Genomic DNA, 14,442 nt, shown 5'->3' on the forward strand with positions numbered 1-14,442 from the left:
TTAAAGATGAAATTTCCCGGAGTCATCTCCCGGATTTTCCACATTCGCAAGATTTATTTCGCAGCGAATGCATATGACAAGCGCAATATTTAAATGAGGTTAGGGCCGCTTCGGCATGGTGATGCGGCTCCGGTGACCCCCGGATTTGGGCTCCTGCCTTATTCATGCCCTGCTGGCACACCTCTATAATACCACCGATCTAGACCCACTTCGGAGCAGATTTTTAATTATTTCAAAATATTTTTCTTATCTGGAATTATTGGTAAGTCTTGCCCGGCGCATCCACCATTTTCATTTTCCATTCAATCTCAAAAATATCCTAGCACTGTAAACCTTACCGCAATAAAACAACTAAGAAACTAAATATTAAAGAAAGCTTAAAAAATATTGCTTCCATAAAAAGAGTTTGGAAAAAAATCGAAATGAATATTTTCTCCTTTGATTTTTTTGCCATACTAAAAATCTTTACTGATCAAACATATCCAGTTTGTGATTTACCTTGTTGCAAATCATCATTAAATTCGGTTTGTTTATTCAGCAAATTGTTTTGTGCAATATACAGGGTGTATCCGAATTCGACCGACAAACTTTCAGGGCAGATTCCACGATAAAAAATAAGCATAAAACTCTTAATGCATATAGGGTCAAAAACTCTTAGTTTGCGAGATAATCAACAAAAACGTAAAAACAATTACGATCTGAATTCCTTGAATTTTATGGGGTTATCTGTGCATTGAACAGGGGGGAGGGGAATTTTGACAATTTTTGTAAATGGTACAATGCTCCTTTTTATTTTTGTACGTTTCATCAAAAAATTCGACCTGATTCCTTTTGTTGCGTAGAAATTTTTAGTCGATTATCTCGCAAAGTAAGCATTTTTGACCCCATTTGTATTAAGAGTTTTATGCTTATTTTTGATCATAGAATCTGCCCTGAAAGTTTGTCGGTCGAATTCGGATACACCCTGTATATCATTTTGTTTGTTTGGCTCAAAATCGATCGATAAATACTGACAAAATTGTAAAATACTGCTGTAAATATCAGTATTGGTTCAGTGTATTTGTTTATGTTATAATCGTAAATAGTCAGCCTGTTTAAATTTTAATTTATCACCAAACAGCTTCTATTAATAAAACTCTGTCGGTGACAACTGACAATCGATGGATTCTGAACAAAATAACCGACACGAAAATAAACATTTTCAATCGCTCCACATTGAAGTATTACCAATATAATATTAAGAAATGGTTCGCCTGGAAGGATCCGGAAATTACACCGGAAATTACATAGAGTCGCGATGGTTGCCTACCTAATTAAACGAATTTTTTATATTAGATTCGTAACGAAATTTCACTTTTTAAAATATTTTTTATCGAGTGTTCCAGGGAAATTTCTCACGAAACGTAAATTAAATTTTAATTATTTATAAGTAATTCACCATGTTTCGAGCGGAAGGACACGTTTCTCTTCGAAATTGTTCTAATAAAATTTTCATGATAATTAAAAATATGTAGAATTAATTTCATTTTTGCGTTTCGTTTTATTGGAAATTATTTAATTCGCAAGTTTTCAGGTTTTTATAATTAAGTAGGCAACCAGCTATACGGCCGATAATATAGATTTCTACGTTAGGAGCTACAGAATAAACGCGAACATGAATTGATAATTATAAATTAAAAAATAATACGTTGAAACAAATTTAAACAAAACAATCTGCAGTTGGCACAACCAGAAAAACAACAATCATATTTGGATATTGTATAATTGTATTTTTTATGAAAAAGCATTTTTTCAACACGAAATTTTTGTAAAGCGACAACTTCCTAAAGCAGCGATCTTGCTATCTTTTTGATTTTTTAATTTGTTGGTAAGACTCCTGCGGTTATCTCGTCCCCTTGGGCAAAGCAATTGCAATTTCGCGTGAAGCAAAATGATTTCGTTCCATCGATTTGTCTCCGATACGTGGCACAAAATGTGAAAAGTTGTTGTCCCTAGCGACCTTGAAAGCCACCCCCAACTCCTATTTTTTTTTTGAGGGGTCAAACGCATATCAACGTTTCATCCCTGCGCATTTGTCCCGTGTCAAATAAGAGAAATCTTGTGTGTTTTTTGCGCTATTAATTTGGCCCAATTCGCAGGTCTCCCACGAAACTTTCGTCTCTCAGGAAACACATGTCTGAAACATTTCATAAAAAAGCACTCGACGCAGACCGGAAACTTAAGAACGTATCGCGGCAATTCGTTACGGAGCGAGCTTTCGCTTTCGAACGCTTTAATTTGAATTCCCGGATCGAGCGATTCTTTTTCGCCGCGAATATTGCACTTCCGTGATTTAATGTTATAATTAGCGAAAATTATCAAAATTAAAAACGCTTTTAGGTAAAGCACTGGCGAATAACTTTTGCGATTATGGAATTTAATCAGGGGGCTGCACGCTTTCGCATTCCGACGTAAAACGATTAAATAAATAAAAGTGAGTGCTCGCCTCAATAGCCGTTTCCTTAAATGCGAGACCTAAGTAAACCTGCTAATGGCTCGTCTTAAAACAACATTATGACAGACGGAAATGTAGTGCGGACATTGCGGAACTATTATTCCTTGTTTCGGATCTCAGGCTTTTTGGCGGCGCGCCAAGATGGACGCCGCGATATTCCAAACTGCGTTATAATAACCCGGTCGGCTTTGCGTTCATTAACCTCCTGCAAATGTGATGTCTTTATCTTCTTAGAAATGCTGTCAGTGCCTTGCACATTCTCGTGAAGATACCAACTTGATCACTTCGTATTTCTAATTTTACTGGGTGGGTAGGCAACCAGATATACAGCCGATAAATATTGACACGGTAAAAAATGATTAAAACGAGCCTTAATTGCGCCGAATCCTTCTTAAAACTTGCAAAATCCACCGTCGCTGCTCTCATCACGGAACGGCAGACTGCCAGCCTCGTAATTACTCCTCTGACGTTTCCGTAAATAATAGAAACCGGAGTATAATTAGAAAACGTTAGGAAAAAAACCGCCGCCATTCTTTAATCTCGCATTGTGTATTTCCCCCAGCTTATAAACGAACTAAAGAAACTCACTATCAAATTTTTTCCCTCTTCCTCTCTCCCAAATACACGTACTAATCACTCTGTTGTTGCCCAGTCGGAAAGTTTTTAATTAAGTCGCGAACTCGAACCGGCTTCCGAAGCAACTTTTTCCCGCTCGCAAAGACCAACAGTACAATTGCGAACGTCCATAAATTATTTAGCGTCGCTCTTAATTGCGATTATGACGTTCTTTTCTTCATCCGCTGATATTATCGCTGACCGGAAACATTAGCCAATGAATATTTTAAAGAGGCGCTTTATGAATTACGGCGTAAAATGTTACTGCTTTCGGGGAAATAAAGTGAAAAATAATTGGAGGAGGAGACGGAGAGATGGATGCGAGGTGAAAGGAGTTACCGCAACTTAACTGGATATTAAAACTATGCAAGCATAACCTGCGAACTTTATAAGCTGACATGCAGGAGTCGTAATGGCGTTAAAGCGGGCGGGGTGAAATTCCAAAATCAACCCTCTTCATGCGAGGAGCTTTCAGCGATGCTAACATTGTATTTAGACAGGTTGTGCAACATCTACATAAAAATATACTTACAGATAAAATGTTATAGCTTTGTTACGTGGCTAAACGATTATCTTTTAGCTTGTTGCGCAATATTTAAAACTCGTGCTCTTCGTTTTCGCCAACAAATACATTCTGATAATTTGAATTTAAATTAATTGAATTCTCTAATGTCCAGAGCTCAACTGTGACTTTCTAATTGGTGGGAGTAAAATCTTTTTAATATGTTCAGAGGGCGAGCAAGACTTTCTGACAAAGCTAAGAAACCTAAACTTTTCGAGCTTAAGAATATAATCCAGAAAATTATTGTTGTTATTAAAAGTTATTTTCCGATGCTGTTATCTTATCGTTTCAGTAGGTTTAAAAAAACTTTTAAATGCTTTGTAAAGCATTTTCTTTAATTAAAAATATCGTTGTGTTAAATTCGTAGATCGGTTCATTGAAAAAAAAATGTAATACGATAAATGTGTGGAAAGTTTTAACTTATTAAAAGTATCCAGGATATTTTAAATTTCATTGATTTGGTTGTATTACAAATTTCGTCGGGCTTATTATTACTCGTGAATCACCCTGTATTTCACTCTTCAGATTTTTTTTATCTTACACTACAGATTACATCAAACGTGCGTGTTCAGCCAATCAGAGCGTTTGCCTTCATCCAATCAAAAATATTTATATCGATAAAAACGTCCTGCTAGTCTGTCTTCTGTCAAAAATGATTAAAATGCATACTACTGCAGTCAGATTCTCAAATTATTGTTTTTATTAACTGTAAGTATTATAAATAAATAATTAACGTTAAAGTTTGTATTTTGGAATTAATCTTGCCAAAAATAACAAATAAATTTTATTCGTTGAATTTGGGTATTTTTATTCAAAGTTTAAACCCTCGAGCTAAAGCTCTCGGGCCTAACCAGAATAAAAATTGTCAAAGCAAAAAGTTTTCGTAAAATTGAAAAATTTATCCGATAAAAAAGATCTTGTTATTTTACTTTAGATAAAATATTTCTGTTAAAAAATACAATTAGTCAAACAGAAAAAAAAATTAAAGAACTAATGAATCTGCGGATTTGTGAATTTGTATTACACAATGTTTTGTGACCTCGAGCAAAACCCAATTAAATAGAAAAATATTTGGGTTCAATTAGTCAAAAATTAATTTGAGTGGAATCATTTTTCAATTTAAAAATCCAAACATATAGAAATCATTACAGTTACAGCAAAAACAGTTTATTTATTCCACAAAAAATATTTGTTCCAGCTTGTTACATCCAAATTAATTATTACTGAAAAATACTTTGTAAACCGAATTGTTATGTAAATGTCATTATTTATTATTTAAATTCTGCAAACTGTTCAAATCAAATTCAAATAATTTATTAATAAATATTTTGTGCGGACACCGATTAAGAAGTATTAAATCCTCTTTTGCAGCATTGTTACCATTCAAAAAACACTTAATACGTACTATTAGCATTTATGCTACCGCTGTAATAGCATTACTGGTGCCTTAAAATTTGAAAATTGTAAATTTGAAAATTGACGTTTACTGTAGCTGCACCAAAAGAAAATAAATGAGCTCATGTCCGATTTTTTTTTGTGACCCGCTTGAAGATAATGTCATTCAGAGTAGAAGGTCTTTTTGTGCTTCGCCCAGTTGTCGACCTCGACTGCGTCTCGGTCTTCAATCTCTGGGCAGCACAAAAAGACTCACTTCTACTCTTAGATTTAGATTTTCCAAGTTAGATGTGTTAGATTATTAATTATTAATTAATGTGATTATTAATCGTGAGGTTTTTCATTTGTTGGCAATGTAAATGCGTAATTTTGATGACACTGGACATGGGCGTAGGCGCTTAGAAGGGGGGCGTGATAAACGTAAATTCATTAAATTAATTGAAAAACCAAAAAGCGGTATATCAAACATATTAAACTAATTAATTAGAGAAAATGTTCGAAATGCTGTCCGCCTCGCTACAAACAATATCGAAGTCTTCTCTTTAAAATATTTAAAAAATTGGTCAGCATTTCAAGCTCCACATTTGCTTTGGTATCTTGTTTTGCTTGTTGCAGTTCTTGCAAATTGCTAATCGGTTTTCTAAACACCACATTTATTAAGTGAGGAATAAAATTAAATCAAGAACAGTCAAGTCAGGTGATGGGCTTGGCCAGAATTCTACAGCCGTGCGGGCAGTAGCCGAATCTTGTTGGAAAAAGCAGTTTCTTGGTTCCACGTTATCCAGCTGGTTCAAGAAAGAGTCTTTGAGCATTAGTGGTTCCTTTAAAGAAGAAACATCAATTTTAACCTATAATATTGAGATCTAATGAAACCACAAAGGTGAAACCAAGCCTCATCAGTAAAAAAGTAATGTCTTGTATGTCATCATAAACTAAATTGGTATGGTACTAATTGCAAAATTGGTAAAACAAAATCACGAGGTACAGTTGGTTGCAAAAAAAACGGGAACTGTCAGAATAAAATTGACACATTTTTACAATTTTTTCATAGTGTGAAACCTTCTTACGAGAGAATTGACGTCAAAATTCAAAGACATTTTTAAAAATTATTTGATAGGTATTGTCAAGTAGACAGTTAATTGACAAATTGACAAAATCAAATTTACATTAGGAAAATTTTCATTTCCCGTTTTTTTTGCAACCAACTGTAGGAGGAATATTTGTAAGGATGTAAATTTTTCTTCGACACATATTTGTGCAACGGGTGTATAAACCAATTTTTTTTTACAAGTGGGAAGTTTACACACAGCACCGCAGCAACAACAGTGACTTGAGTTGAAATCACAATTACCTACATTTACTGAGACATCGAGGGCAGAAGCAATTAGTGAAGAGGTTGATTAAAATCGAAAGTTCTTCAGGAATGTGTTTATCTGGCCACGCGAAAACTTTTGACCTACCTGCTTAAGTATTAACAAGCCTATCCAGGTGCAAAGTTAAGAGAGGGTAATTCCCCCACACTTTTGCATTATCCCGAAGTTGCGGTTTAACTTCGTTTCAGATTCCTTCTTCTCGTCCGTCCCTTTTTATTGTCGACCAGCGTATCGTCAATATTTTACGAGACTCGGGGAGCACACCTAAAATATAAATAGAGCGAATCAATAGCCAGGGCGAATTTCAGTTTTTACAATAGGAAGCCCGTCAGGGGACGATTCGTAATTTAAATAAATTGTCTCGGAGCTCGCATTCCGGGGTACAACCGATTTTGACATAACTGGGGTCAATTCATGCAAATTAGAACACGAGACGACGAGGATCAAATGCTGTCATCTAGGCACTGCCATAATGTGGAATTAATTCGATTTGAATAATGGTAATGTTATTTTGGATTTATACGGGTCCCTGAAGTGCTCGTGGAATTTTTCGCCCCTAAATCAAACTTGGCAACAGTTTAAGGGAGACGTGGCCGCCGTTCTGGAAACTTCACCCCGTTAAATATGACAAATAAAAGCTCCCGAATCTTTAATTGTTGGTGCAGCGAGCTTAAAACCGAAACCATTAACGTCACTCGCTCCACTTGGAATAATTAAATATCTCCAAGATCCCCGAATCGTGATATTTTTTTGAAATTTATACCCCCGCTCCGGGGCTGATCGCGCCCCGCGAGATTTATTCCCCCCAATAATTTCAAACTTGGACCGTAACTCCGAAAGCCCCCGACTTTTCTCTATTTGATACCTGTGTATTAATAAATTAACCTGGGGGGATGAAAGGCGAAAAGTAATAAATGGCGCCCTTGCACCCGCACGACTTCTTTTTCCTTATTAGGCCCCGAAAATACGAACTTAATAATGCAGTGACCTCACTGGAGGGGTGAGTTATTAAGGGTAGAAGTGCCACTCCGGCGAAGTGGAAAGCTTCAATTTCGCCGAAAGAATCGCGACTTAATTGACGTCTTATTAATCCGGCGGAATTGCCGCCCCGCCGGAGAAATCCGGTCCTCGAGAATTTTTTCGTGGGGATTAATTCGACTAGGCTAGATCCAGTTGTCATAAATTTTTCGCCCGGAATTCATTCCCGGCTTAGCCTATCAGGCCAAGAAATAATTAGGGCCGACATATCTGCGACGGCATCGATTCCTCGGATCACACGGCCGTTTCACAACATCCCCGTGAAAATTCGAATGTTCCGCCCCTTACGGCTGACTCTCATGCGAACGGGGCATAAATAACCCCCGATGCTTATCACGGGCAGACATGGCCACCGAGGAGAACTCCGACGGGACTTTTGCCCAAATTATGATAAGATGTGTTTTGTAATTATTAACAATTTTTTCGGGCCCCGCCGCCGACGCATTTCCACCATAACTCACCCCGACGGGCTCTAATTGCGTGCTGGTGCTAAAATATGCCTTCAAATCTTATTAATTCCGCTGATGGAGGGTTCTTTGTTAAGGGACAGTTTTTTCGGGGTGATTTGCTTAATTGGGGCGGTCACGCGATTCCCCACGAAAAAATTAACGAGTCTCGGTCAGTTTTGTCTCTCCGGAGCAAATCGATGCAGCAGATGAAAAACCACCCCTAATGGGCGAACATGCTGTGTGGAGGTGCGCTTTTCAGACCAATCCCTCGAGTTCGCAAGAAAAAATTCAAACAGTATTGTGCGCCCGACCGGAAATTTTGTTTTTATTTTTCAAATCGGCCGTGACAGACGTTTGCACAAAGGACACAGATATAAAGATCGCTTTGTACTTCTCATCTTTGCTTCAATTCTGAAACTATCGAGTCTGGCTTATAAGGGATGTTATTATCTTTGAAGTCGTAGACTTTGGAGGTGGCTTTATTATTTATTTGGTACGATCGCGACATGGAAAATCCGTCTAATGATTATATAATGCTTCGAAAACGCTGTTATCGCGGCTGCACGAGTGTTAATTGTAGGTATTAAGTGCTATTTGAATGCTAACAATGCTGCAAAGTAGGATATAATGCTTCTTAATCGCCGCCGGAAACGAAATATTTGTTAATAATGATTGCAATTTGACTCGGCTGCTAACGGCTCCTTAAATAATTTCACATTTCAAATAATTATATTTAAACAACGATTCGGTCTAGTTTTACAAATTTAAACCCAGTACAGAACTAAATCAACAATTACTCTCTGGAATTTTCAATATGATTAATTTTTTTTAGAAAATAATTTCATTCATTTCTTTCTTTCATTTGATATTGAAATCAATCAATCTTCTAGTTTATTGGATTTCCGTCGGGTCAGAGTGGAATTATTTATTATTAATTATTAATAAAAATGTGAGGTTTTGCGTTATAATTGAGAAGAAATTTAGTAAAAGATTGGAAAAGTACGAATTGAATTTGATTTTATTTTTTATTGGACGAAACACGAAGAATTTTTCTCCAAAGCTTTTTTCCATTCTTCAAAAATGAGGTTAAGTTGACAGCTTGTGAATATTTGACAGTTTGCGATTAGTATTTCATCTGCGATCTTACATTCTTTTATGGACAGTCTGTATAAGCTGTTAAAGGAAAACAGAATAAACGTCCTTTCACAATTCATTGTTGCCATTCGATTCATCGGTTTAATGATGTGTGGAAAAGGTGACCTTGACTTGACCAACGTGTCTCATAATGTCTTATGAAGAGGTCAGGTCAGGTCAGGTCGGTCGAAATTGCCGAAAGTAAGGAAAGAAAGCAGCAAGAGAAAAAGAGTAGAAGATAGGACGTCTGAAGAAGGTACGAACCCATTCAGAAAGAGTTCCAGAACGGGAAGATCCCCAAGGAGAAGTGAAGAAGGAAATAAAAGCAAGTAAATGGATAGTGAAATTAAAACCATGATTAGAGAGATAAGAGAGGATACGGCAGGAATAAGAAAGAGAACAAAGTACTAAGAAAGAAATTAGCGGTAGTGAGAGAGGAGAAAAAGGAACTAAGGAAAGAATTAGTGGCAGTGAGAGAAGAAACGAGAGAAAGAGAAGAAAAATGGCAGGCGGAGAAGGCAGATTGGATGAAAAGGATGAAAATGATAGAGAAAAAGATGGAACAAAGAGAAAAGAAGGAGAGGAATAATAACCGGAATAGGGGAAATAAGAGGAAATATAGAAAGGGGGGTGGAAGAATGGTTCGAAAAGGAGATAGGGGTGAAAGTGAACGTAAAAGAAACATTTAAAATAAATAAAGATAAGATGATGCTGGCAAAAATAGAAAGTTGAGAGCAGAAGAAGGACATTATGCTAAATAAGAGTAAGTTGAAGGAGAGAAAAGGTGAGAGGAACGAAGAAAGGAAAACACAAAAGAAGTTAAGAGTGGTGGCTAGAGAAGAGAGAGATAGAGGAAAAAGTGTGAAAATAGGATACAGGAAGATACAGATAAACGGGGAATGATTTATGTGGAATGAGAGAGAGGAGAAACTAAAGAAAAATGTTTAGACGAAGAGAAGAAGGAAAGATGAACCGATGAGAAAAGGTATAAAGAGAAGGTAAATAAAAAGGTAGATGGACAAAGAAAAAGGAAACCGGAAAAGAAGCATAAAGGAGAAAATCGCTACCGAAAGAGTACAAATGGGAAGGTCAAGGGACAAAAAGAGAAAGGAAAAGGGGAAGAGCTATCGGGGGAATAATAACAGGGGTCAAATTGGGGATTAAAGGAAAGGGAGAAGAAGAAGGATGCATGGGAAGAAAAGTGGAAAAATAATGACAATATACAGTAAAGAGATGAAGACAACAAGAAGACGTCGTGTCGAAAACGCAATGAAAGAAAAGAGGGAAGATCGTATACTCTTGGGTGGGGACTTCAATGGGAGAATAGGAGAAAGAGGAGCAAGAAATTGGAAAGAAGAGAGGGGGGATGGGGAAAGAAAACCCAAAGACAAGATGGAAAATGCAGAAGGAAGAGACTGATGGAATGGATCGAAGAAAATGAATGGGAGGTATTGAACGGGAACAAACAGGGGAACGAAGAAAGGGAATGGACCTACGAGTATATAGGTAGCAAGGGGGAAACAGTGATAGATTACGGAATAGTGAAGGAAGAAGCATGGGAAAGAGTAGAAGAATTCAGAATAGGAGAAAGAGCAGAGTCGGACCATCTCGAAATATCTTTGCGGAAGCGAAGGGGAGGGAAAGGACAGAAAAGGAAAGGGGTGGGCAATAGGAATAAAACAGTTCATTTTTATTTTTTTGGAATTGCTGTTTTATGTTGAAAGAAAATGTAATCAGGAATCGGAAACCCCATTGGACAAATTAAGTAAATGTTAATTTCAATAATTGATAAATTTTTAATGAATGGAAGCTACAATTACTCTCTCGTCTAGTTGAGAACTAATAAAAACCACATCTGATAACATCTTGTTGGCAGATAATCTCGTGGAAAAGCACTCGACCTACTCCAGCAGCCTCCTTTCTTTGTCTTAGCTGAGCCCTCTCGAGCCTCCGCCCGAAATTGCAATACTAATTCAATAATAATATCTCACGGTTAAAAAACCACGTCTGGCTTTTTCAGCTAAAGTTAAACGAGAAATTTCAATTGGGAACGAACGAAACAACCTCCTTTAATAAACAACGGCCGAGTTTGCTATTTTAATAACATCTTAACCCAGACTGAAATTTCAGCGGCTATATTAAAATAGATTAATTTTTCCCTTCATGTAACGAGGTATTTTATGAATATTCGCCGACTTAATTTTTTCCTTAAACCTGAGCTAAATCCTCGAGACCCTTGGTACAATTCGGCGCACAATAATGCGGTCCACCGTATTATACTCTCTTTGGTTTGGGTCCAGCACCCGCTGTGTCTCTTTGATCGAGTCGAGTCGGGAGTTTTGTTGTACTTCGTAATTTAATCGGCCGGAGAAAAATAATATCGTTCCTTTGGAGGATATAATTTATGCATCTTGGCAAAAAATGCAACACCTGTCTTGCAGCAGCGCCTATGCATTATACAAGTTGAGGGACGAGTGCAGGACTGTGTGAAAAATTCCACCTGTCCGCGTGTCCAACTGGAGGCCGCAGGGATCAATATCCTGGCGAAAAATCCTGGCGTCCTGCAAGGCCACTCGAAAATATTTACTTTGTTTAATTGGATCTGCGAGAGTCCTGCCGATCGGAAACGCGACCGCTCCACTCTCATTTTCTCGAGACTGACCGAAATTTCCTCCGGAATGGGCTTCTTCGAAAGTTATGTAAATTTTTTATGAGCCGTGGACACTTTTCCCATCTCGCTCCTGTTTATAGTTATGCCGAAGTTCGCCTGGACGACATGTATATTTCCCGGAGCGGGATATTTCCAGCGTTATTTGGAATCATGATGTGCGCTCTTATTCCGCAAGGGTTGCGCCGCGGGCTTCTTTATGTAAACGGATTTTTCAAAGGGGATTGCAATTAAAATAGGTGAACGCGGAGGGTCGCATCCCTCAAAAATTCATGAAACGGGGACGAATTATTCCGTTATGACGGAGATATAGTTTGAAATTTTAACGCCGAGTACGGACGAGTGTAACGGGGGTGCTGTAATATGTTTTAATATGGGGAGGCTGGAGCCGCTCCCGGCAAAAATTACCCCAAATATTCCAAGGATTGTTTGCGTTAATTCCCTACTGGAAATTACCCTCCAAATCTGGAAATTATTTTACAGCAGTTCGCCATTTTCTGCCCGAATCTCAAATGAAACAGAAACTTTAAAGATCATTTTCAGACACCCTTAATGAAAACGGGAATTTTACGCACTCACGAGCGGACGAAAAGTAACTCTTTTTTGGACGCACTTTTTCGGACGCTGACCGTGGCGCCATCTGTCACCATAAATTATGTAAATATCGCAAATAGTAAATTTCTAGTCTTGTTGGCAAAAATAAAAAAAGTGTTAATATGTATTAATAAATTTATCGATTTGAAAAAGGTAGACACAAAATACATTTTAAATTTTTCCAATGATGTCTTTTGCTTTGTAGTTCGTCCAGTCGCCTAAAAAATGTAATGTGCACCTCTGCCAAAAAATGCGTTTTGTCCTCGCCCGTTTTCGAGCCTCGGCTGCGCCTCGGCCAGAAAACTTAGACACGGACGAAAAAGATGCACTTTTTGCCCTTGATACATTTTTTTTAAATAAAACAACGGAACGATCTTGATGTGACTAGAGGTGGGAGAGCTCGATGCTCTCATTTCCCTCATTATTGGCGACGGAGCGTCGCCGCAATACACGTTTCATTGTAGCATCCCCGTCTGAGTAATTGAGGCAAATATTCGAAATGGATTTCAATTTAAAGGTGGCAAAACAAACATCCATCTTATGCATTCAACTCTTCCGTACCATTCGCACGGCGATGCTCTTGCATTTCGTATTTGCCCGCTGATTTATGTAACGAAACAGGACAAACAACGATCCTTGAATTCCGCCATTATTTAAACTTCTTGCGTTTTATTTATCCGATGTGACAGAACAAATGTCACTGTTTGAACGTGATATTAGCGTTCGTGCGGGATTTTGTAGTCACCCCGGTGTATCCAATTAGGGTTGTGTAACCTGCAGTCTCAGTGCATTTTCTCTAAAGGGGTGTAAAAATTGCGGTCACGTTGCACAGCCACACTCCGCAATTTTTTTCGGCGCTTTATTAATAAAAAGAGAGAATCGGTGGTTTCGGTGTGTTCGGCATGGACAATCAGATGAAGGGGTGAGGGTGGGTGGATGAGAGCGGGGTGGAAGTCAGATTTTAGCGGTTTAAACTGCATTGATTAATTGGGAACGTGATCTTAGAGGGCGTTTGGAGAGGGAATTAGTTTCACCGTCACGCCGTCACGCGTCACGCCGAAGTTATACATTTTGTGACGTGTTTGATGAAGAGAAATAATTTTCCATGTTTTATATTATTGTTCCTTATATTATTATGTATATGTATCTACTTTCTACTCTGTCGAAAAATATTCCTTGTTTATGAATCTATAAATTTCTTACAGTCGCATCTTTACATTTAAAGAACATACAGGGTGTTTTTGAAATGCGTGCATAAGTACATTTTAATCACGAGCTACTGGCTTCATGTAGAACTCGGAAAAAATATTTAAAAAATTCTGTGTCAAAAAATAAAACTTTTGCGAAGTAACTTATAGGAAATATGCTTTAAAACAAGGAAAAATATTATATACAGGGTGTATTTTTAAAATGTGCCGAAATTTTACCTACGAGGTTGTTTGACAACGTAGAAAACTAAAAGCAATTAAAAAAAAAAGTTGCTCAAAAAATAAATGTCATTTTATTTTTTGACGTAGAATTTTTTAAATATTTTTTCAGAGTTCTACATGAAGCCAGTTGCTCGCGGTTAAAATTTCTGCACGCATTTCAAAAAAATCCTGTATTTTGATTTATCAAAATACATATAGGAGAGAACGGTGTGGAGCTTAGTGGCGCCCCGGCTGCACTCCCAACACGCTTTCAGCCTAGCCCGCCCGAAACTGTGTGGTAATGGTAAACAAGCAACGCAAACAAATTGTCCAGATCAATTTAAGCCAAAGCAAGTCTCTTATAAATGTGTGCACTTTTTCTCCCTTCTCTGCGTTGTCCCGTGTTTATTCGCCTTAAACAATTTAGCTCCATCGCGATCGATCCCGCTCAATAAAAACCGACCGGATTGAATCTTGACGTCGCGTTTCCCATTAAAAGTGGCGGCCTTTCAGCACCGCTGGCCCATTAATGTTTGATGAAATTCATTCGACCAAATTGCGGTGCAGTTTATAGTTTGTCGGGGGAGAGAGAGCAAAGGTGTGTGCAGAGCGTCCGGCAGGTTCCATTGATTTTATCCGACAGCATTTCCGTGGAGTCCTCTCCGCACTTTATATGGTTTATGTGGCGCTTTTCACCACGTTTTCTCAAAT

General features: G+C 37.8%; 1 protein-coding gene across 4 annotated transcripts in view; it reads left to right on the plus strand.

The window, feature by feature from the left end:
* LOC138141634 (chaoptin) overlaps positions 1-14,442 on the plus strand; it is a 161,735-nt gene that overhangs the window by 28,971 nt on the left and 118,322 nt on the right. The gene's annotated exons all lie outside the window — the stretch shown is intronic.

Source organism: Tenebrio molitor, chromosome 1 (assembly GCF_963966145.1).
Source record: "Tenebrio molitor chromosome 1, icTenMoli1.1, whole genome shotgun sequence".
NCBI classification, from domain to species: Eukaryota; Metazoa; Arthropoda; class Insecta; order Coleoptera; family Tenebrionidae; genus Tenebrio; species Tenebrio molitor.